This window comes from Gobius niger (genome assembly GCF_951799975.1).
Source record: "Gobius niger genome assembly, chromosome: 5".
Lineage (NCBI taxonomy): Eukaryota > Metazoa > Chordata > Actinopteri > Gobiiformes > Gobiidae > Gobius > Gobius niger.
Genome location: NC_136856.1, coordinates 27,154,593 through 27,181,021, shown reverse-complemented (window position 1 = coordinate 27,181,021; position 26,429 = coordinate 27,154,593). Strand labels below are relative to the sequence as shown.

At 41.3% G+C, this 26,429-nt stretch overlaps 1 protein-coding gene across 1 annotated transcript in view; it reads right to left on the bottom strand.

Annotated features, from left to right (window-relative positions):
- Positions 1-26,429, bottom strand: part of fstl5 (follistatin-like 5) — a 345,847-nt gene that overhangs the window by 67,414 nt on the left and 252,004 nt on the right. The gene's annotated exons all lie outside the window — the stretch shown is intronic.

Genomic DNA, 26,429 nt, shown 5'->3' with positions numbered 1-26,429 from the left:
GATACATTTTATAATAGTTTGAAGTCAAATGGCTTGTTTTATTTCGGTCATTCCTTGTTTGTTTTGGCTGCGGAGAAAGGGGGCGTGGCAGTTCGGCAGAAACACGTCTTGTGGAGTATGAAATGTCAGAGCGCAGACGAACTTTGTTCTTGTTCTTTTTGCCTCAAGAACAAGAACAAAGTTCTCGCGTCTTGTGGAGTATGCAGAGGCCTTAAGTCTCCAGGTTCCACTAGGAAAGTAAGTCTCCAGGTTCCACTAGGAAAGTAAGTCTCCAGGTTCCACTAGGAAAGTAAGTCTCCAGGTTCCACTAGGAAAGTAAGTCTCCAAGTTCCACAAGGAAAGTAAGTCTCCAGGTTCCATTTCTTGACTGTAAGGGGTCTCTCTGTATGGAGGGTGCACATTGTATCTAAGACACCTGATCAGGCAACATGAATGCATACATTTCCTGAAGGCTACTGAAGGTATGAGGTAGATATGGCATTATTCCTCCCCTCTTGCTTACTCTACAGATAAATTCAACTCGTTAATTGGTCTGAGAATGACAATGCGAATAGGAAGCAGGTTGATTCTTAAGCCCCCATTTCTGTTCACAGAGATAGCCTCTTTATCTCCTCTAATGGGCAGAAACTACGATTTGAGAAAGAGAGACCATTGTTGAAAAGAAACAGGGGCCAAAGATTCAACTTGCTCTCCTACACTGTGGCCATTCGTACTATACAATGAATGGTTTGATATTATGTGAACAAAGCTTATTTACAGTTTTCCTCAACTGAAAAGAATACAGCATTGACTGCACCGAGCCATCAACAGCTTGAAACTATTTCTTACCAAAAAAAAAACTATTTTGTCAACTCCTCGAACACAATTCATGGTTTGCCCAGTTTCCAAAATCTCTCCCTTGGTCTGAGCTCTGCACATTCTCATGCAGCTTTATCAGTACTTGCACTTTCAAGTAAAAGTACATTGAGAGAATTGTAACGGGTTTAAAAGGATGCTTTAGTTAAATCCCTGCAATACCACTGCTACACAAGTTAAAGATAAGATACATTTTCTTTATTAAAAATTCAGACAAAGTGATTTCCTCTCAAACCTTAGGTGGAAAAGGGACAAGGCATACTTTTATTTCCCCTTGTAAAGTGCTCATTAAAAATGCATGTGGCCAGTTCAATCTCTTAAACCATTTTTAGTGTGTTTCCAGTGGGCACTGGGCATTTGGAACGTCCCGCGCACATGTCTGGCTGTTCTTTGTGCCTGTCAACGAGGTTACATAAACTCAATTTGTGTACAAGAGCACGCCCTGGCACAGCGGGCCAAACAGCCTGTGGTCACCACTATAGTGGCATGGCACTGCAGAGAAAACATGTTTAATTAGGCTGGGATGGAAGGCGAAATTTTACTGCCAAATCTGAGGGTTATCCTATGGATTATTTTTTCGAGGCAGTTGCTGCTTTGATTTTACACAATATGCCAATTATTTTTGATATTTTTGATTTCACATAATTTACATGCACTTTCCAATTTAGTCTTTCATCAACATGTACTCCCAAAAAATGTGTATGACACACCCTCTCAATTTCCATTTGGTTGATTTTTAATGTTCTTGGATTATCAATTCTCTTATTACCGAATATAATATATTTTGTTTTATTCACATTCATTGATAATTAATTATAGTCAAACCATCTTTTTAGTAATTCTAGTTCCTTTTCAACTGTATGCATTAACTGTTCAACATTTTGTCCAGAACAATAGAGGCTGGCTTTAACCAAGCTTTAACTCTTACAGACCATACCAGACTGGGATATTTTCCACTACTGTTGACGGAGGTGAGTTCATGTTGTCGTGTTGGCGTTTTGATCATGTTTCTGTGGTGTGGAGTTTGCCCTGTGCTCTTTAATACTGGCGCTAGACCATATAACATATATATTCGGGAGATGGACAGTGTTTAACTCACAGTGGTAGAAATAGTTTGTAATTCATCCTGCGAGCGCTTAACAGGATGCACGAGACTTGGAATGTTTTGAAATATATAATTTAGTCATTTACATTACTGATCAAATAATACACAACCAATGTACTCATTATATTGAACATCAAAGTAACTGTTGACATTTCTAGTATTACATGAACCAAACCATTTCACACCAATTGGCTCTCCAACACATTTCTAAATATAAATAGCTCTTTAGCAGGTATGCGGCATTTCCATGTGTCGATGCCAGGAGGATTCACTGCTGCCAAGAGCCACTTAGAGCGCATCCGGGCCGCGATGGAGACGCCTAAGCCCCCTCCTCCAACCTCCCCCCCCTGGCTCCTCACCAACACCTGTGTGAACTCGAATATCAGCACATCCTAATCAATGCAATTTCCCCAGTACTTTCAGCTGTCCAGCTCTCTCAATACTCCCGCTATCCTATTACTGACCCGCTGCCTCCAACACGCTTCCCATTGTCCTCTATTGATTCTCAGCTAATGGCTGCACTTTGTAATCAGAATACATTGGTAGCTGGCAAACTTTTGCACCAAGACTGCACTTAAGGTTCTCAACAACAAAGCACACTGGCAAAATGTAGAGAAAGATTGTATCCTTCTTGACTGCATTCATTCTCTTTTGAGATTTTTTTTTGCAGAGGCATGCACTTCAGGGTTTATTGATAGTATTTGGATGGCGTTTGAAACAAGGTAAAGTTGCAGATGTGAGGCCCTCTGAGGAAGTTAAAAGACTGTCACTTAAAAGACTTAAAAGACTAATAACCAGAGCCGGTTCTTCCTATTCACATTATTCCGGACGTTCCTGTGGGCGAAGCCATTAATTGTGCCCGCCCCTTTTCTCCTTCAGTTAACATGGGACTGGAGAAGTCCACATAAAATCAGTTACTACACAAAAACAAAGCCGTTTTTAGGCCGCGCAGAGAAACGGTGCAGTGTTGACTTGGACATTTTACACAATTCAATCAACTAAACATCAGATTTGAGCGTCTAAATGAACGGGCTTCGCGCTCTATCAGAAGTGTCAATGCAACGGAAGTGTCGAGACAAGGCAAAAAGAGGCAAAAGTGGGCGGAATGAAGTGAATATGCAGACTACGCAAATTGTGTCCTGCAGATTGCACCCTCCCCTATACTTTGCCTTGCATAACATCAGTAGTCCTACCTCTCCTGCAAATCCTCTTCAAGTCAGGAAAGATGAGTTTCCCTCCGTACCGCGCGCCTTCTCGCCGATGCGATAAATAATGGACAAAGAGCTGCTTCGACCACACACCGATTTAAACTGTCTCCTTATTGTCTCAGATAGTCAGATCTGAACCATCGTTTGGCTGACAGAAGTGAACAAAGTGACAGTACTTGTCTCGAAGGGGAGTTGATTGTGATGTGCACAGCCTAGTTACTTTCAGTAGTAACTGCCCCTCAGTACTTTGAACGTCCATGGCTTACAACCAATTGTCATCAGACTAAATCTCAGTTATATGATGAAAAGAACCAGGTGCAGATTTCAATGGTCTTGAATCAGTGGTTCTCAAACTGCGGTTCAGGGACCACAAGGTGTACTTAGGCCTTTGAGGCTGATCATTAGCCAATAGTAGCTACATAATTAGACTTAACTAGGTGACAGGACCAGATTGAGAAGGTGAGAGAACATGGATAGACCTTCTGCCTCCAACAATTTTGCTCATTCTCGTCCTATTCTCCAAATCTCCACGTGTATGGTAAAAAAAAAAGAAAACATCATAATTGTACAAAACTCAAAATAAAATCCCTTTTAAGTCCATAACTATATAGAAGCATGTAAAAAACCAACATAGTTTCTGAAGTTTACTAATAAATAAAAAATATACTGCATGTTACATTAAAACTCTTCAAGCTGGCTGAAAACCTCTACTTGATTGTACAAGAAAAGAATATTAAGAACACACATACATAGTTATCTCAATATCAGCCAATTCTGAAGTGAAAGTCTTTGTAGAGGTTCAGTTGACTTCACAAAGAGAATGTCAAAGCTCTGCAATGGAATCGAGTTGTAAAAGAGCAACACCCCACTGCATCAGGACGACATGGTCTGTCAAGTTGTGCAGAAATAATTGATTCACTTTTTCAAAAGTCGAGTGTACTTTGGTTTTTGAGGAATTGAATAATTGCACATTCTTAAATTTATTAGTTACCAGTGGATTCGCAAAGTGCAGCCATTAGTGGAGAAAATTCAATAGAACACGCTGGGAAAGAGTCTTGGAGGTCTTGGCTACATTTCACAATAGTGTAAAATAATAATAGCCTTTAGGTGTCATTAGCCCTGTTCAAACGGGATTAGAATTATACGGGATGTTTTTACAGGGTTTTTCTCACGTAAAAATCAGGTAATGACACGAATGATGACAACAAGCCTTTTATTCATTTGTGTTGCGAGCAATGGCCGCTGGTTGCACTGCTTTAAAGGGACTAGATACAAGTTATTTTTATACTCGCTACAGCCACCTCAGGTCTTCTGCGTACCTGCAGTTTCTATATTAACTCATTGACTGCCAGCCATTTTCAAATCAGAGCTCCCCACTGCCAGAGGTTATTTGGGATTTTGACTGTTTTTTCAAGACCCACAGAAAATTTAGTTCTTGGTCTATGTCAACACCAAACCCACCAAAAAAAAGATTAGACTCTAAAAAGAGCATTGCTGCCACCTGCAGACTCACATCCCCATTAAAAAACCTAATTGACATCTATAGATGTCATTGGCAGTCAACGTTTTGATTTCAATTGACGTCATTGGCAGGCAATGAGTTAATAAGCATGTACATGACGGCACTTTGGACCTGAATGAAAAACTGTGCAGTGCAGTGCAGTTGTGGTGAACAGCTCTGGGCTCATTCTACACATTAGGACATTGTTGGAAGGAACATGTAGGGGGAGGAAAATAGACAATTTTAACATTTTTAAACTCTGTCTAGTCCTTTCAAAACCACAACGCTGGGGCCTGACATTGTCCGCCGTTGCTGCAGTACCTCCATATGTGGGCGGCAAAACAAGCTGGTTTTCCATTAGTTAGCATTGCACTTTTCACATGTTTTAGGCAACTGTAAAGCCTGGTTTGTAATTTTTTTTAGAACTTTCTACAGCTAGATCTGACGCTGGGTTAGTCACAATTAAAGAAACCAGGCAGGTTTTCGTAAGATTTTCTTTTTAGAAATCTCGTATACTAATGAAGGCCGGACATTGATTGACAGGCTGTTAGCATTAGCGCTAATGCTGCTGGCGTGGCTACGCACCCGGCGAGTCTACAGTGAAGATCCCGCCCTTATGCCCTTTTTAGGAGCATGCTCCGTTACAGCAGGGTAGGAAGAGTCTGCTAATCTGCCATGATTTCCCCCGCGAACATAGTTAATTTTTGGCAAACGGGGAGGATTGAGGAGACAGACTCTATTAATATCATGGTTGCGAGCCTCAGTGGCCTCCATGTTGGTGTGTCCTCGTAGTTTTTTTCTCTTTTATACTTTTTAAACAGATAAGCATTTTTTGTCAGAGAAATGCTTTGATGCGCAATATTATTAATACATCTTAAAATCAGATATGACAGTATACAGTTAATATAATTTGAATCGATGTCGCCCTTTTTTAAACTTCATCACACTGATTTAATTCTTCCCTTCCAAATTAGTGACATGGCAGATTTGCACGGGCATAGAAACTGCAAGGACGTCAGAAAGGTGTCAATTTGACCTGAGGTCCCTGGGTAATTCCAATCCTGTGTGACTGGTTGTTGACCATAACCATAACCTCAACTGAAATCTCCCTATACTTTTATACAGTATAAGTTTTAAGTTTCATTATGGCAGGTTTTTCCAGGCGTTAATATCGGTATATTTTTCTAAAGTTCATTTAGCAACCTGTTTTATCTTGCGTTTTGAACTCCACGGATCTCCATAGAACACATGCATTTTCATTAAAAAAAAGACTGGCGAAGCACAGAAGTTGTTTTATTCCATCTTAATGTGCCAATGCGAGCGCAAAGACTTCTATTATTTATCAACCTTGGATGCTTCAGGTTTGCTACTTTGGCAAACTTTTTTTCTCTCCCACTTCCATAGATTTTTCTCTCAAGGATTTAGACTTTTAAACACTTCCCCGTCTTAAGCAGATGATTCAGCCTTCATTCCTCCCGAGGCTTGCAGCGCCGAATCCCGTCACTCAAGTGTTATTTTCAAAGTGTCCTTACTCTACCTGACTAGTAATATTAGAGCACGCGATTCCTCTGTTGGCCTTCGGAGTTTCTCTTCCCAAATGTATGCAGCACGGCTTGGCTAAATGAGGCCTTGAAATCTAAAAAATCTGAACTTTATGATGAAAACCACAAAGGTCGGATACGACGGGCGACGGCGTGTGGTCGCAGCTGGTAGCCTTTCGGAGATAGACGTCGGAATAGTAGACTTTGAAATTGCACCTCCTCAAAGGTGGATCTGACATTTCCATTTTGCCAAACGAGCAAAAAAGCGAATATGAAGTGGTGAAAGTTCAATGCACTGTGGTGTTTGAAAAGCAAAGGGGGGTTCTTAATTTGCAGATTCGTAGGAGTGTTTTGCATTCTAGGGTGATTGTAAATTGGCTGCCTGAGTCGTGTGCAAAAGTTCACCAGCGATCAGTGGATTGTGGTAAGAAAGCCGAAGATGGATAGTTGTGAATCAATAGAAATAGTGAGAAGTGGCAGTGAGACTGTAAAGGTAAAGTTTCAGTAAGTACCCAGACAAGGCTCTTGAACTGCTCCCCCGCTTGTTATTCGCTCATAACGGGCTGTGCATCGGGCACCGAGTACACTGAGGGGCACTGCTAAAGGCTATTGTGCTCCAATGGCATCATACAGTAGCCTGTTTGCCACACTGTCCTGTTAATGCAGCTGACAGAAAACGACCCATATTCAATGAGAACGCCGAGAAAGAAGATGAATTGAAATGTGCGCCAATGCGACTGATGATTCAAATGTTCATATAAACATAAATTTGCAAGGAAGCTTAAGTTCAGATGTCCGGACAAAACTTTGACATCATGAAGTGTTCTCTGGTGCCTGTGCTCGCAGCGGCAAGTGAAAATGGAAAGAGGGGAAGGCACAGAGAGGGAAGACAGGTCTGAGCTAAAGTGCGCTGTGTCTGCCGGGGCGGAGCAGAGCAACTCAGGTTCTGGAGAAACACCAACTATTAAACAAAATTAATAGAATTGTACAAATGCTTTGGTGTAGTTTCAAAAGTGTATTTATTTCTACTGAGCTAGAAATACACTTCCAATTAGGCACCGTCGATGATGCGGCTGATAAAAAATGAGGGAAGGCACTTCTGCAGACGACTTATCAACTCCTTTTCAACAAAGATACCGACAAAGGGCCAACAGACTGAAAGGGCATGAGCCTCTGAAACAAGTGAGAGACTGTCAGAACCTGAATATGAACAACCGCATGACATTGCAAAGCAAACCTTTCGTAATCAGCATCTAATAGTGTGCAATTCACCGTGGCCTTTTTCTCTCTGTCTCCATCTCTCCCAGACCGACGTAAAGCTTTCACAACATCAAGCACATAATGTCTATGTTCAGAACAGACAGAAACCTTTTGGACACACTGATGATGCCTGTGGAGAACGAGAGATCGTTGATTGATGCCCTGAACCTAAAAGTAGCTGCAATGAGCCACTGTCAAAAAAAGAGAGGGTCTGATGACAGAAACACTATTTGTGTGTCTGAGGATCTACACAAAGACAAAACTTATAATTTCAGAAACTTTCCTTGTAAATACCGAGCCAGCACAGTAAATGTGTGCATCAATATGGATTGGCTCACATCTGTGAAAATCCTGCGATGCATCTGCCAGAGATGTGTGAGGCGCTGTGGTATGTTTTTGTTAAAGGGAACATTATATGGGTAAAAAAAAAGACAAAAAGCTCAGTCAATTATGCATGATATTAAACAGAACAGCAATAACTTATAATCAAAGAGTGTGGAGAAAGAAATAATGGATTTCGAGCAAATTTTGCCCCTGCAGTGAATTTGATCTAACTTATAAAAAGTTGAAAGGAAAAAGCATTCTTCTTTTCTTTCTATGACCATCAAAACTGTTGCAAATATATGGAAGAAGAAAGAATGCTGCAGGCAGAAAGTCTGTAATGGCTTAAGGTTTTTGAAAGACCTGTATCTGTAAGGTTTTCTTTCATATACTAATGTACTGTATATATAAAGCCATTGGAATGTTTGCATAAGCTCCTACACTTCAACTACATATAGATGATTTTGTCTACAAAAGCCAAGGGACTGTTTAAATGTTGTCCTTCCTTGCTTTCTTGCTGGCTTTTGATGATTGCTATGGCCTATATTAAGAAAAAAGATACTTCATTCCACAAAGATTAGCACAGCTAAGTCGTCTGAATGTAAGCCTAATGTTAGCCAGCCATCAGGGACATACTGTCAGATATTACTACTGTATCATCTTTATTGTTTGCTGGTAAACAACAAAACAATAGTATGCTTAAAAGAGCTTGAAACCAAATAAAATTAAACTTCTAAACAAAAAAGTTAACTCAAGTAAGAAATCACTTGAACAGAAACTTAAAAGAACTAAAGGTTGCAACTTATATCAATACAATCTATATTGATAGAACCTATATAGGGAAATGAAATGTTTTAAAATTAATCTAAAAGGTTTAAATGAAAAGGGATTGGTTTCACACTAAAAGTTTAATGTATTGTCCTTTGTCCATTTGTTCAATAAGAAGCCGGCATTGAACTTTACATCCGGGTCTGAAGTCTCTTCTTTATTTAAGGTTTATTTCACTCCTCCTGTAGCCGAGTCTAGGATTCTGATCTGATCTATAGAAGATTACCCCACTACCGTGTTGCGTGCTTGTACATACTATACAGCCCTTTCCCTGCACTAACCCTCGTAGATTGTTACATAGCTACGATACTCCACCCACCTCTACCGGACAGAGGTGATTTTGGCCGATTTCGACAGGCTCTGGTGTGGGCAGCGGGGCTCAGCTGTGGGCCCGGAACATCCAGGAGATTGCTGGGCTCCTTTCCAAATGAATCATAACAAGCGCAGATTTCGAGCTGATTAGCAATTTCTGTCCAAGTCTGTGCGTTTGATCACCACTCACCTCGGGGGGGAAAAAAAGCGGTGGAGAGAACAGAGCACGCAGATGCAAACGACTATTGTAAAGAAGCTGCAGGCATGTCCGCATGTTTCATGACCAGTCTGTCTCATTCATTGCATTAAGAGATCTGAAGAGTTGGTGAACTTGCTGCGATGCCATTGCCATTGGACTCATTGTGACACTGCTATCCTAGCTTTCACCATTCACTTTCAAAACACTACTTATTAGTACAGTACAGCAGGACGGAAAAAACAACATAACAACAACAAAGAGCTATCTGCGAGGTCTCCAGATTCTATATTTGCAAAACGTATGAAAGCATTGCATATGGATTATGGTGTTGTGAAGGCCACTGCTGACCCTGGCGCATTATGCAGACTCTTCTCTGTGATTTGCCTCCTCTGCTGTATATGAATTACGCACTAAGTAGACCATGTGTAAAATATGTAAATGTTTTCTGTGCATGAATGAGCCCTATTGCAGCAGAATGATTTGTGCTTCTGATATAGAATTAAGCCCCAGTTCAGTGTCAGCTTTTCTGGGGTACTAAAAAATATATATCTTTTTTATTGTAATTCATGATTTATTCATCATTTATGGGGAACTTTGTATGTGTAACACTGATTGGCCTTGAATTTGTAGACAATTGCTGGGTTGCAGGTTATAGAATGTGATGATGTCACCGGACCCAGCCAGTTTGTGAATTATAAAAATGATAATTAATATCAGTCACTGGGTCCATGATCTCTCTGTACAAGACCAAAAATTTCCTCAAAAACAAAATCATTTTTCCTCTGTATAATAGTATAGGCCTTTAGAACGCTGTGATGTCGCCTGCAACCCAGCAACATGGCCCAAAAGATGGTCAAAGAAAGTAAAGAAAAAAAGTTAATACAAAATTTGAAGATCCAACATTATGTGTAACCAAGCTTTTGCCTTGTTTTGCAATATAACTAAAGATAATGTATGTAAATAGAAAATATCCCTATGCAGCATGCAGTTTTATTTAACGCCAGCAGAGGGTGTGCTTCTTTCACTTGTGCGTACCAAACAGCAGCAGTGCAAAAATAAAATCTTAAAGGGATTATACGGAGTTTAAAAATGTTAAAATTATGTATTTTCCTCCCCCTACATGTTCCAGCAATGTCCTAATGTGTAGAATGAGCTCAGACCTGTTCACCACAAAAAAATCTAAAATCCTGCACTGTCACTCAAAAAGGTGTTAATTCGGGTCCGAAGTGCCGTCATGCACAAGCTTAATATTAGAAACTGCAGTTACTCGTATGACCTGAGGTGGCAGTAGTGAATATAAAATGGCCAACTTGCATCTAGTCCCTTTAAAAGAAAGGACTTTGAATTCAAATCCATGAATTGACAATAAAATCTTTAAATTGAATTGAAAAGTCATTATACGTAAATAGGTGTTATGAATTATAACTTTGTGGCTTCAAAAACATGAAGTTCACACCTGAACTCACCACCTTACGGCAGCACAACACGGACACGTCTTTGTGCTTGTGGATCAGTGACATTGATGATCGAGTTTTTTGTTCTTTAAAGCAGAACTAAGTAACTCATGCCCCTAAGTAACTCATTGCGTTTTTTAATCATTAATTTTCCGCGAGTGTAAATACTACACTGACAACAATAACAAAGGGAGAGAGGGATATTGTACATCCAATTACACAATGGAGATCATTTTTTTTCACTCAAACTTGGCTTTAAATGCTGTTTAAGTGGCGCTAGCCCGCAGTTAGCTTTGCCTGTTAGCCTGTTAGCCTCTTCTTGGTGATTCCAATTGTATGTATTGTAGTGTGTATTGTGCCTCCGACCTGGAAGCAGGGAAGTTGCAAGGGCGGTTTTCTGAACAGAGACACCGGGGGGATGAAAGACCCCCCAATCATCCCATTAACACTTGTATTACCCCCAGAGGGACTACGGAAAGGATTTATTATGGTAAACAAGGTACGTAGTTCTTCTTTAAATGTTTTATTTATTGCATTACATGATTGCACTTAATTTTATTATCAATTTTATATTAACCCGCACTAACTCTTGGTTTTGTCCATCTTGCATGTTGCCATTATGTGCACATAACAAATTTCCCCCATGAGGGACAATAAAGTTCAATTCATTCATTGTATTTTCACACTGCCACCTACTGTTTTGGGGCAACATCATCATCATGAGACTTACACTGACAAGTTTGTATTATTTTACATAAGACCCTTTTCAGAAATGTAGTGGAGTCGAATGAATTAAACAAATACTATACAACTCAAGTACAGTAAAAAACTATACTTTAGTACGGACCTCAAGTAAACTGAGTGTAATTGACCACCTCTGTGAGTATATAACATCATAACAAGGTTAAAAGCTCCACAAAGATTGTTAAGGTCATGTTGGTATTATTTCTTGGTGGGTGTATCACATGGAAGTGGTTTCACTACAGGGCTATGCGTTAAGCTGGACTACAGGCAACATTTGCAGTACTTGAGACAGCAGGGGCGGCAAACAGCACCGGAGCTTTCATTTGCATCCGCTGCACTCCCTGTTCTCTGCAAACACCACTTATTTTTGAACATGTGTGGGAACTCTCGCAAACAATAAGTCATTCCATAGGATCCGCGGAGTGGTCCTGCATTCTCCCAACTTTGAAGTAGCAGTTAATGACTCATACGTGGGAGTTTGTTCTCACTCGGCTGCCCACTCGGCTTTTTCCGAACCCGCTATAGCTGCTGCTGCTGTGCTATTATGCTATGGGAAGGTCACACGTTACATAAAGGGTGGGAACGGATCACGGCCGGGCGAGGAGTACGGCCAAGACACTGGGCGGATGCCAGAGAAAAGAGAAGAAGTGAAGTTGTGGGCGATGCGGCTTAAAATTTCTGTCACGATAAAGAAACAGTAATAATTGGTGATTTAACTGAACACAATAAATCGACTTTTTTAAGTTATGTTTCAACAAAGGACATGCTATTCCAAATTCCAAGGGCACAGTCGGCCAGATCGCCCATGGATACAAACGTCAGCGGTTCAAATCACGGCTTCAACTGCTACATCCTGTTGTTGTGTCCTTGAGCAAGGCCTAGCTCAGGCGTGAATGCAGTGTGTGAGTGAGTGGTTGGTGGTAGTCGGCTACGGTATGCTTTATAAATCCCCGTAGGGAAATTCGTTCTCTGCATTTGACCATCCTCCATGCCGCTGGGGTGACCTGCAGGAGCAGCGGGCAGAGGGACCCATCTCCAGATGTGGAGGCGGGCTAATGGTCAGAATCACCTGGCCGGAGGATTAACCTATTCTACCTGATTGGTAGGGGAAACCGGGGAGAACATGCAAACTCAACACTGAAAGGTCCCGTCCAGGTGGGAATGGAACCCGGAACCTTCTAGCTGTGAAGCACGAGCGCTAGCCGTTGTGCCACTGTGCCGCACACTTGGGGCTGATAGCAGAGGTTAGGAGCATAGACTGTATATATAAATGGACAGCTTCTGCTCACTCCTCCCCGTTTACCATAATGACTACGGTCGTGGGGGAATTCATGGCTGATTTACAGACTCCCCCTCCCCAGCTCTGACGAAGCATGTTCCTAAAAAGGACGTAAGGGCGGGATTTTCACTGTAGACTCGGCCCTTGCGTGACGTGTAGCTCGCGCAGCTCCAATGCTAACAGTCCGACCCTCATTAAAGGCACACTGCGTAACATTTTTGACTATACTGTTGCCATCAGTACAAAACATGCTCCTAATGACCAGAAATGCTATTACTGCAGTGGGTGTCCAAAGAATGGATTTGGATAAGAACCTAACCAATTTACATCTCAAATTCTGCTGATTTTAATCACATCTCCATGGAGACGAGCTGGAGACGTACCCACTCCCGGTACAGTCAGGTCTTAGGAGAGCTGAGCCGCTCACAGCAAAAGCACATGTTTGTTTGTACATTTCTAAGGTATTTTTCAAACATGAAAATATCGGTCATAAAATAAATGCTTGTATTTCGATGTTATTTTTGGGGTAAAATTCTACGCGGTGTAGCTTTAAGTACGATATTTCAAAAACTCTTCTTCTTAAACGAAACCCAGCCTGGTCCCCTTAATTGTAACTAACCCAGCGTTATCACAGGAGGAATATCTAGCTCTAGATAGTTAAAAAAAAAATGGGACCAGGCTTTAAAGTTGTTTTGAACGTGTCTAAAGTCCAATGCTTTTCAATGGGGGACCAGCGGCGATATGGAGGTACTACAGCAATGGCGGAGCAATGGCGGCCTCTAGTGTTGTGGACATAAAGCAGAGCAGCCAGCGGCCATTGGTTAGGAGACCTGCTTCGGTCAGTCTATGAGGGTGCCCATGGCTAGAGATTTATGCCACCACCAAGGACCAGTGTGGCACTTTGAGCAGCTTGTCAACTCAAGCTTGTAAAACACAAAGCAAATGTGAGCCATTACTACTATTATGGCTTTTAAAAAGACCTAGATCCTCAAAGCACAAGCCTGCATGCAGAAACAAAACAAAGTCCAAGACGTAGCGCAAATGGATCTACCCTATTCCAGCTCCCAGCAGTGTCCCTTTCAAATAAAGAAATAAATCCTCAAAGACACACTAAGTAACATTTCACCCACTTTACTGGGAGCCGGGACGACTCCAGCTTGTCTCCATAGAGATATAGACGAGGCAGCCAGATAAAAGATTTAAATAGGTTAGGCCCTCATATAAATCCATTCTTTGATCACCCACTGCAAAAAGAGCATTTACTGTGTCCTGATAACCAGAATCAGGAGCATGCTTTGTACTGATGGCAACAGTATAATCCAAAATGTCACACACTGAAAAATGAACATTATTTATATAGCTCCTTTCACAGACATAGTCACAAAAGGCTTTACATGAGACATTTGTTTTTAGTTGAAATAAATATAAAATAAACCCCTACCTGCAACTTCCACATTTTGAAAGCAACAAAAGGAACCCCACAGTCACAGTTCACTATAAAGACGCAAACTCCAGACAAAACAACAAAATGCATCTCCAGCGAGGTTACATCCTGTTGCTTCTGGCCTGACGACAAACGCTCTCACCCCTTTGTGGATCATAAGGTTACTGACTGCTCTAAAGTGGCCGCCAATTTTAACCTCCCAATGTGAAAACAGCCCTGTAAGCCCAATAACAAGAGCGCGCAACACGAGAGGCTAACATAACATTGCTTTTTTTCTCCCCGTGTTTTGCCGCTCATTAATTCCGAGAGAGGCTCGCGTCCTTGTCAGACGAACGACAAACAAACCCAGTGTCTCTCAGCAGTCCTTCAGTTACGGATCACCTTTAGAGTCCTGTTTCACTCGGCGGATCTGTCTGCAGCTGTGTGGCCCCCACTGTTTCCGTGAGCCAGACGCGTATACGGCAGGAAATTACCTTCTGAAGAAACAGCACCTATAGCTAACTAATCAGCTCATACACAACGACGGGGCATCATTAGGAAACTTCGTAGACTCCTTGGAAAAAAAGTAGTCAAGGTTATTTTGAATCTTAGGGGATGTTAAGGGCAATCACAGCAACGGAAATGCATATTGTGAAGCAAGTTTGAGGTGGTGGAATGAAGAATCTGTTACAAAAGCATACAGTGGGGCAAAAAAGTTTATTTATAAATTTAGTCAGCCACCAATTGTGCAAGTTCTCCCACTTAAAATAATGACAGAGGTCTGTAATTTTCATCATAGGTACACTTCAACTGTGAGAGACAGAATGTGAAAAAAAAAATCCAGGATAACAATAAAGGAAGATCTTGTTATTGACCAAATACTTGTTTTCCACCATAATTTACAAATAAATTCTTTAAAAATCCTACAATGTGAATTCCTGGATTTTTTTTTTCACATTCTGTCTCACAGTTGAAGTGAACCTATGATGAAAATTACAGACCTCTGTCATTATTTCAAGTGGGAGAACTTGCACAATTGGTGGCTGACTAAATACTTTTTTGCCCCACTGTATGTAAAATCAATGTAACAGCTCACAGTTCTGCCCAAAATGGGTAAACTCATACCAAAAAAATGTATAGTGTATAGATATAGATCAAATAATGACATTTTACTTTGGGTGTGGGTTTCCACCTTTCTAAAAGCCCAGGGTTTTCAGTGTTCTGTCATCGAAAAAAGGTCTCATCTCTGTCACAACTTTCATTTTAAATAGATAATTCCTTAGTATTTTCATTTTCTCGACATCATGCTAATGAATTCTTAGATACAAAACTGGTAGAATATAGACAGTATTTCACTGAGGCTTAATGAAGGGCGTTTTTTCACCTCCTGCCGCTGTGTCTTGTGCCGCTGTAACCTACCGCTGACATGAGAGAGAAGTGATGCCTGTGACAGATTCACATTTGCATCGTGCCTGAAGTAGATACAACAGCACTTAAGCAAGACACTCATTCCTGCTAATTTGTGCCTTTTCCGGTGTTTTCTCAGTTTAGGACCCGCTCTGTTAAATGTGTTAAACTTACTCGCATTTCCTCGTCTTTTTCACATATTGTTGCAGTGAAAAGGCGAGACACTGCAGGTGAATAGGGGAAAAAAAAAAATGTAGAGATATCAATTTGAAACTTTTGCTGAACATTACAGATATAAATATGAGAAAAAAATGTATTGCATTTTTTCTGTCATTTTATGTTTTCACATAAAAATAAGGCATTTTGAGCATTAAAATGGCCAAAATTGCCTATATTTTGGGCAACGAAATCAAAATAATGAATTGAGCCAGATTAAAGTTTATGGTTTTATTTTATTGACATATTAGTAACTAAGATTTTTTCCGAGGGGATTTTGGATATTTTGTTTAGTTTTTCAATACTAATCATCAGTGAAAAAATCTGTAAAAACTCAAATTTCGCCTGTTTTTTTGGTTTCAAAGCTGAATAAATCAGGCTAGGAATTAGATATTAAAAAATCCTTCTGATAAAACCTTCAAAAATATTGTTAAGTCTCAGACTGGAAGGTTTGGAGTCTGTTGGAGCGACTATAAGGGCTCACTCGCCGCCCAAGTGCGGCTTTCTCTCATTCCGAGAAAACCAGCCCTGAAGTTTTGTAGCGAGTGCGCATGCGCACATTTGGGTGATAGCGTCATCACGGGGCCCCTTGGCAGGACACGTGGATGTAAAATCTGTCAATATTTATGAATGAAAACCCGCTTGAAAGACGGCGTTTCTACGCAGCGCAGCAGCTACTTCCGGGTTGCCCGCGCCTCGTAGACGGACAAAACATCATAAAATAAACATCATGCGGGTGAGTTTTGTTATTTTTATACTCTGACATGAAAACTAATATGTAAAGGGAGGAAAATAGATACAAATCTCCACTTCGACCACTGCGTGAAAAATCAATACTTTCACCTGCCGTGTCTCGCCTTAAGTAGAGTAAAAGTTGAAAAGCTCTTCCTTCACAGAGAGCGCATATTCTTAAAGGAATAGTTCACCATTTTTACATACTGATTTATGTTTTTACCTGATCTTAGACGAGTTGATGCGTCTGGCCTTTGTGTGTGCCCAACAATGTTGTTATCATTTGACCTCTCCCAATGTATCTATAGCTCCAAACGGGGTGAAGTTAGAAGCGACCAAGCTCTTCCACGGGCACAAAGACCAGACAGGTACGTATCAACTTGTCTAAGCTCAGGTAAGAACATATCACAGTGTGGAAAAACTGTGAACTATTCCTTTAAACAGCTAAAACAATGCAGAAGTTGCTCGGGGAGTGCGTATATCTGCTGTTGTAACTTTGTGGTCATGAATCTGCAGCAGCTCCGGGCTGCAGTAAGAGCGGGCGGCGCACCCCAGAGAAAGGCGGCGTGCTGGAGCCACAGATTCAACGCAATCATATAAAATCATCGGTAGAAAAAAGTATCATTAGCTTATTGTGATGACGTCAAAAAGGCGTCAAATAACTATCATGCATTCCTAATTTATTTTTACAATTGCATATTACATATATGTATATTCAATTAGTAAACGCATTTGACTTGTCTCTGTACAGCAGGGCAACACGTTAGCAGCAGATCTAATGCTTCAACAAAAAGTGAGATAATAAGCCTATACCGACTGCCAAATGTTGAATCTTGGTTGCCAGATTCTGTGGCCAAAACTAGTAGGCCATGAACACAAATCAGTTTTTCCCAACCAGGATTGCGGGAACAATCTGTGGTCACGCTCGCACATAGCAGAGGGTACATGAAATTACTTTACATGCTCAAAAACAAGACAGTATTGGAATATTACTTTCGATAAAATGTTTCAAATATTTTGCAGTGCAGGGTAGAGGTATAAGACACATCAATGATTTTTAAAGCACCAGTCAAAAAAAGGTTGGCAATTACAGACTTAAATCTGAGGAATTGTTATGCTGCTGGATGAATTCCGTTGTGTCTGTACAATGTGTCAACTTGTAATGCCAAAAACACCAAGTACCGACACCAATCTCTTTGTGGGTCTACAAGCACAATTGATCTGGAGAGGCCCAGAATGAGATGCTTCTTTCCAAAGTTCTGCAATTTGGGACATGAAGCACAATGTGTTTCCAGAAACATCACAGAGACGATGCAAAGATGTGAGCAAAGCCCCATGGTTCCTCTGACACGACAGAAAACAGCGGCGCATGCTGAAGGGCAAGTATTTATGCCGGTTTAGCTGCAGAGTGTCAGAGATGGATGAGACGGCGCTGGTTGCTGACAGACTCTGTTAAAGACATTGCACAATACTGACTGTTCAGGTCCTCGCCAGCTCGCCAAGGAACGAGGCGCTTGGCTAAGTCACAGAGAAAAACAATTCACTTTAATGCGACGGCTGTGAAGGAGCGGCTCTGACCTTCACGCCGGAGTTGAAGTTCAAGCGGGGAAGCTTTCTCACTGCACTACAGTTCTCGTTTGTTGGGTCGTCTGATATGACATGTTGTGCTAAGTACGTCATAGTACATCTGCACAATCAAACACAAACCAATACGAAAATCAACAAATGGTTCCAAGGCAAGGCAAGGCAACTTTATTTATACCAACAAGGCAACTCGAGGCACCTTACAAAAGAGGATTATGCGAAATTACAATCAGGTTAAGTTAAAGCAAAGCACATATAAGGAAACATCAAGACATGGGATACACAAGACTGATCGGCCATTGACCGGGGGGTGGGGCTAAAGAAACATGACGCAGGAGGGCGGGGGTGTGGTTAGGGAGGGGGTATGTGCGTGCGATTATTTACAGTCTGAAAGTCAGTGTTATGCAAAATATGACCCAGGGAGCTCAGTCCTTATCTGGTTTAGCTCCGTGACTTGGCCTTGAAGGGAAGTGTTGACGGCGTAGGAGAGATAAGAGGTCCGGCTGCTTCAAACCTCCTCCAGGACAGGTTTTAGGAGAAGATAGATTTTTTTATTGGTACCACACGTTTACATTCTAGAAAAGCTGCTTTCTTACAATAGAGACTTTTGAACGAGTTTGGATTTTTTTTTTTAGAAGGACGATGAATGTTACCAGGAACAAATCAAACCTCTCCCTACATAATAGATATTATTCAGCCGTTTGCTATAACTGATTCTGACAAAGCCTCTTGAGGTGAGAGGCGAAAAGTTTTTGACAATGAAACAACCCTATACGCTTGAAGATCTTTGTCTACTCTGCTTACACAAACTCCTTCACAAAAACACTGCACACCACGGTCTTGATCAGGGACAACTTCACAAAGCACTGCTCCCTTAGGCTAAATTAAATCCCAATGTTGTCAAACCCTGCACACATGGAGAAGACATAACACGCTGCAAGGCAAAACACGGAACAATAAATGTGCTTATAAAGTGTTTACTTCTTTCATCAAGTGTGCCATGAATGAGAGTCACAAGAGTTTTGAATTGCCTAATTCACTTACAGCTCTATACAAAGCCAAGCCATTCTTATTTTTAAACACTGAGGTCTCATTACAATTACCACAAGCTGTCTCTCTATATTTCCACTCACCAAGGGCACCAACAAGAACTTGAGGGAATAAAAAAAAACATCTCGATTTTCTGCGATGAAACGTTCTGACCTTCAAGCAGCCCCAGTTCTCCAGCATGAATCCACTCAACTTCTGTGTTTGCCAGATGAGCTCCCGCATAACAGTGGCTTAGTTAGTGCGGCGGCGTAGACTTGTTGGAGTGTGTTTGAGAAGCCCGAGGCGGGTCATAAACACAAGAGATCATTATTTTCTTACGAAGTCACTGCTGCTACAAAAAAGAAAAAAAAAGGAAAGAAAACTGTTCACAAAATAATTAGGGTTGGAGTCGCACAAAATGTGCCGGATCAAGTGAGAGGAAACAGATCAACCCGTCACTTCTGTGTTAAGAGAAGGATGTCATGATGTGCAGGGCAAACGTGGCTTATTCTGATGTGACAAGTGCCATTGCTATCACCTTTAGGATCGCGCAAAAAACACCACAGCAATTATGTTCATGCCACAGTGAATTAGCTGCACAGTATTGGGTAGGTTTTTACACCAGGCCAATCTTTAATATCTCCACCGTCAAAATATACCATGACTGGTAGATCAAGAATGGGTCAAGTGTCTGCTCCAAAGACGGAACAGCAGTATAGGCTCAAATGATGTCTTTAGTCTTTCTGGGGTAAATACATTTCGTGGAATCTGTCTGCAAAGGAAAACGCAGAATGAAACACCACATGCTAACAACACAAGCTCCTGTAAAATATGTTTGATTGGTAAAGTACTATTGATATACTTGATATATTTTTTTCTATCAATGAATAATAATGAGCCTAACCTCGGCTTACACTTAAAGGCATTAGAGAGGATTTTTCCCAGGAATTAAGTTCCCAGATACAACTAAAATGACTTAATTGATCGATGGCACTCTTGTAATTACGGTTCCCCCCCCAAAAAAAAATTCTATCCATAAACTGTGGCTGTAGTGGGGCCTGAAAAACATTAGCCAATCGACTTTGTCACCTTTCCAAAGTCGATTGGCTACTGGTTTGTCAATCAAACATTTAGCGTATATGTCCCAAGTACGTTATTTACGTAGGCTCCAAGCGTAACTCTCACGCAGTTTGGCCAGCAGTCCGCCATTACGCAGAGGACGGATACACTACCACCTAGTTCTGTACTCCTGGTATTTAGAATTATTTCAGAAATGGCAGAAAAGAACCCTGAAAAACCTAACCGAAAAAGAAAGCCACTGTTTGAGGTGGTTGAAAGGAAGAGAGAAACTGCGAGAGAGCGGAGCCGAGTAAGCGTCTGTCTGGGAGATTGTTTCGAGCGCTGGCGTGCCCTGAAGGTGCAAAAGAATCTTAAAACGGATGCTTTGGTCGCTAAACTTCTGCTGGACAGGTAAATTCTGTTTAATTGTTGAGTAAGTACTGTACTTAGCTCTTTAAGAAACATGTGAAGTAGAAAACTCATAAAGTTGTATGTTTACAACAAAGTGAATGCAACGGCGGAGGCGTATCTTACGTAAGGAGCTAATGCGAAGGAGGGGGCTCTGACGCATGCGCACTATTCAAACATACACAAACAGCCGTTGGACAAATCTTAAACCGCAGAATCCTCTCTAATGCCTTTAAGCCTGTGTCACAAGTTTCTGCTACACTGTACATTATTCATTCACTCAGCACTTTGTGGTGGTAAGCTACTATTGTAGCCACAGTCGCCCAGAGGCAGACTGTCCATTTATCACGTGATTATAATATGTTGTTTATATCCTGATCTCCTTTTATGTCAGCGCCCTCTGTTGGACACATGTGGAATTCTTTCCTTTCTTTCTTTAAGCTGCCCCCTAGTGGCTGGAGTGAGCATTCTGGTTATTTCTTTAAAAAATCATAACTCCTCACAGGAATGGGCTAGAGACTTACTTTATTTTTTGGCATACTCAGGAATTGTGAAATGAAATGTGCCCTACAAGTCAGGGACGGGATTGAATCATCTCGCGGGCTGGTTTTGGCCGGCCGGCCGCTTGTTGGAGACCCCTGCTGTAGGGTATCGGTGCAATGTTAAAGTTGTGCCATGCATAAAGAGCATGTACCTAGCCATTTAAGAAGGAAAGGAAACTGTTTTGGGGCCAAGCCATTTTGTGAGGCAGTAGCAGCAACGCCTGAACAGAGAAACGCTGATGTAGAGTTGAGGGGGTCATCTGATCATCACTTGGAATCGGTGAGTTGTTTTCGTCCCAAATTATGTGGTTGACACCCTTTTTTTCAGAGCAAGGATGCAGCAGTGACGAGCGAAAAAAATTACTCTTTGGGGATAATAACATGATGAGACGCTTTCCTGTTTTGGCTGACGACACGAAAATGTTCGAGAGTGGTCCGTCAGATGTTCACAATCAGGGCTTGAGCACCGAGTGTGACAGAACCGCCATCTGAATAAAACGTGGAATCGTATGCTGCAGTCTCACTCTCTCCCGCACTCGAGGGAATGTGCAGACCGGAGCTGTTAATGTACAACCTCGCAGCATGATCAAAGGATGAGGAAAGAAGCCGCCGTAGGGAAAAGTAGTATGCAATACTGTTTCCTAACACTCTACTTAGATAAGGTGTCCCCTCCATAACTAAAATCATGTACAATACGGTCCCCTGTAAAAGAGATTCTGATCCACAGCAGGACCTTCCTCACTCAAACGTCAAAAAAGAAATTCTAAGCAGCTCTTGTCAATTTTATTAGAGCAACACAAACGTTAGGTTCCACAAACACTTTTGTCGTGTCACTATAGTCATACATTTACCACAGTTATATCTGGTAGGTCACGGTAAAGTTGTTTGACTTTTATGAGACGCTGTTATAAAGTTAACTGGGCGCTTGATTCGTAGCTTTCTGGCCTTAACATAGCGCCATATGGAGCCACTCTGGACCTGCTTGTGTCTGCGGAGAAGGAACAGCACTTGGAAGCGCAGCCCGCTAAAGGGGCCATGCAGATGTTCGAAATAGCAGTCCTGGATTCCGTCTCCAATTTATTTTTACATTTATGGAAGTCTTCGGAGTGTGTTTTAACGAAGGGGAACTGGCACAGATCTAGGCGTTTTAATTAATTTTATGTATGGCAGTGGTCCATTTGGTTCAGCTGTCAGGTGCTCAGTGGAAATAAACATGCGCTTAATCGCCTGTGTGTGCGGGGTCTGCTTTGGAAAACGATGCTCTTAGATAAACATCAGGGGTATTTTAAATTAACGAAGGGATTTTAATAATTAGTACAAAGAAGTCACAGGGAAGTTTAGTTCTCGTCACGTGACTGTTTGAGGACAGTTCAATTCCTGGCCAAAGTCCTGACCAGCTCAGTTTCTCACTCCTTATCGTCTTTATCGACACTCCCTTTTTCTGCATAAAAATGTACACCTTGCACCTGAAATTAAGTAACATCCTGATCTTACCCAATAGGATTTAATATGACGTCACCCTTTTATCTGATGTTGGGCCAGAAAGTCTGGGTCTCAGTCTCCCATTGAATTAATTTCATGAGATGTTCAGCCAAAATCTCTCATCCACGTATTTGAGGACCTTGCTTTGTGGACCTTGTGTGGAGAGAATATAAAAAATATCTCATTGTGACCATGTCTGTGAAAGACGCTGTGCAAATAAAGTCCTTCCTCCTTTCCGAGTGTCTCTCTCCTTTCCAAGGCGAGACCAATCATAAACTGTTCCCACAAAGGTTGGGAGCATGGAATTGTCCAAAATCTCTTGGTAATGAAGCATTCAGAGTTCCTTTAACTGGAGCAAAGGGGCCAGGCCCAGTTCCTGAAGAACAACTCCACCCCAAACTTTCCATCCATCCATCGATCCATCGAGCCATCCATCAATCCATCCATCCATCCATCCATCCATCCATCCATCCATCCATCCATCCATCCATCCATCCATCCATCCATCTTTCTGTTAGTAAACACTGTCTTTAAGTGTGCACAAACAGTAGAGCTTCAGATGGAATAGAAAAAGCGAGAGGAAATGCCAAATGACTTTAACAAGAACATTTGATTGTACACATTGTCAGGGAACAGTAACAAGTCCCACTTAAAGCCACTCTATCCACTACAGTCGTTTGATCCTCTTGTACTAATTAGCTGGATCCTTGAACACAGCAATCAGAGGCTACATCTAACGGAAACATAAGAGCACCTCGCCTACAAAGACAGAGAAATCCATAAGATCCGACTATAAGAGTTTCACAACAAAAACAGCTCAACAGCGCAGTCATTCAGAGACAATGGCTATATCAAACAGAGCAGAATAACATGATGAAATAAAGAGTAATAAGGCAATCCAGTTACACGCTTGTTGTTTTATAAATGTGGGTTTTAGTCTTTGAGCCATGACCAAAGCTAACAACTTTCACAACATGCTTTTTCTGCTAAATGACATTGCAGGGATTCCGAGCAAGAAATACCTAAAGCAGTCGATCATCTACAACGGTACTGAGTGGGTACTGACAAATCATAGCATCAAAACGGCTTGTTAGGGCTGTTGGAGAGCAGATTACTAAACTATCGGGCATGAAAACGTTGGGAAACACTTTCTCATGCAATTTTAAGACATTAGAAGGCAAGACAAGGCACGTGAAAACATTGCCTTTTCACGTAGTGGTCAATGTTGAAAATGTAAGCTGGTTTTCTCCCGTAACACCTTAGTTTTAATGTCTGAGACCACCCTCACCTTTTGTGATGATTATTTCATGGCATTTGGTCCGCTAGCGAGCCGGAGATTTTCAAGAAATAATTACACCGCCGTGGTGAACCCTCGTTTTTCACGAGCATATTGACATTTTTGATATCCATGTGTAGCACGAAAGGCAGGTTTGATTTTACTCTTGCAACAACGCCTCCTGCAGACTCCAAACTTTGCAACCTTAAAGGGATATTTCAGGATTTTTGACATAGGGCTTTATTTCCTAGTTATCAAGAGTGTTGCTGATTTCTGGAGATATTTTTGTTCTAATTCATGCAGTTCTTATGTTTGAAGAGTTACGTGGCGCTAGGCTAGTGCTAGGCTAGTGCTAGGCTAGTGCAAGGCTAACGCATTTCTACGATATCAGCTAGCCTGCATTAAAAACAGTCTGACGCGCTCCACAGTGCATCTGAGGCAAATCACTTATAACGCCAGACTAACCATATAAATGTCTGTGTTGAGAGAATAATTTTAACCATTTTGCATTTAAAATAACTTATATTTGAACAGCATCAGCTTCGTGGTTGTATAAGCTATGCAGCGGCGGAGTGATCTGCTAGAAAATAGTCCCTCAATATGCGATCATTCATGTGATGCAAGGTCAGTTATATTCCCCAAAATATTCTATGTACACAGACATTTATATGGTTATTTGCCTCAGGTGCTCTGTGGAGCAGGTCAGAATGTTTTTAATGCAGGCTAGCTGATACCGTAGAAATGCGCTAGCCTAGCACTAGCCTAGCACTGGCCTAACACCACGGAACTCTTCAAATATAAGAACTGCATGAATTACAAACAAAAAAAATCTCCAGAAATCAGCAACACTCTGGATAACGAGGAAATGAGGCCCTATGTCAAAAATCCTGAAATATCCCTTTAACAATTTTTCACTTATAAAAAGCTTATTCCAGTTTTTTAAATATTGTTTAAACACATTTTAAAACCAGACAGTAGTGTTAGTGACTTGTCAACATGGATGTCAGGGGCAGAGGCGAGTCTTTGAACCTTTGAAAGCTGAACTAGCTTTAACCATCGCCCCCAGGCTTTCCAAAGACCAGTCTATCCATATGTGTCCCCTGCTCATTTGCTTTTAGAATAAGGACAGCATTCTCTCTGGAGCAGCAGCCATTGCAGGTCAAAGCGTCTGCCTCTCATTTATCCGACCAGACAAAGCGAAGTCCAGGTCCGTGTGCTCGAACAGGGCTTTGAACTATAAGCATCCATTGGGGGTTAGCGAAGAATCCGGCGATATCCAACGTTCTCTAGCCCGAGGTATGGCTTCAAAGCAGCAGTGTGCACCGGAGCTACTCCCTCTGACCTGACCAAGGCTTGATCCAGCAAAGCGGGATGGACTTTGGGATAAGATCTAAACATACTTGGGGAGGTTGAAGCGCGGCGGTATGGAGGAAGGCTGCCAATGACCCAACTGCGAGTTCATTTCTGCTAATATACAGAGATGCAATTATCTCGGAACGAAAGTCAGAGATTCAGAAGGCACTTTCTGGCATTTGTGAAAAGGTCAGTTCTAATTACTAGCGCAGTGTTGACGCCGCATTGTTTGGAGTTCAAAAGGACGGCAAATCAAACTGAAATCTTTTTCGTATTTTCCTTTTCGCTACGGCTGGAAACTTTCCATTGTACAACTTTGTTTTCGAAAGAGTGAGAGAGCATTTTAATCGTCTTAAATGAACTGTAGAATGTAATAGAAATGCTCCATGATCTTTACGCCGTAGTCTGTAAGTTTTGCGCTGAAATCAATTGTAGTTGATGAAAAGGTTAACAAGGAAAGCGACTCCTCTGAGAATGACTTTGTCAGTGCACAAGGCAAAAGAGTGACCGACAGAGATGTTTAAAGCAGAGATATCTGAAACTTCCTCTTCTCAAACTAGAAGAAGTTCGGAGTTTTCGCTGTCGGAACTCGTCTCTACCTCTCACATCCTGATTCTTGGATTAATTCCATGTTAGCAATCGACCATAATGTGCTATATTCAGATACAGATATGCAGATTTCAACATTTTCTATGTTTAATTGCAATCTAGGGTGGACAAACAAAACAAGAACATATTTCATTTACCCAAGCTTTAACGTTCTGTTTGCCAAGTTAATCGGCAAAAAATGCAAGGGGATCCAGCTTCTTTTTTGGATACTGACTCTTGATGAAATATTCTTTAATAGTGAAATGCACTGTAGCCTTCAAAGCCAATAGATGATAGGGACGAACAGCAATGAATAAATACATCTGAAGCTATCAAAAGTGAACCGCATCCTATCTGTGCATGTTCCAGGCAGGACGAGTGATTATTGATGAAAATGGGCCTGCTTTCAACAACCCTTCATTGTGTCACCTTTTGACAAATTCTGTTTCTGATCAATTTGTAGCAACATTCATCATTCTATAATAAAGGGCAGTAAATACGATTAACAATGCTCAGAAAATGTGGAAACAGATTTGATTGGCTTCCAACAATCAGGCAACTACCAACACATATCCAGACCCTTTTGAATGAGGAAAAAAATATAGTGCAATCAATCTATTTTGAAGACTCAAGCAATGTTCAGAAAAAGAAGAGAAAACTGGAAAGAAAAAGAAAAATACTTTTGATGTATAGAAATCAAAACTGAAGGTTTTCATGGGCTCT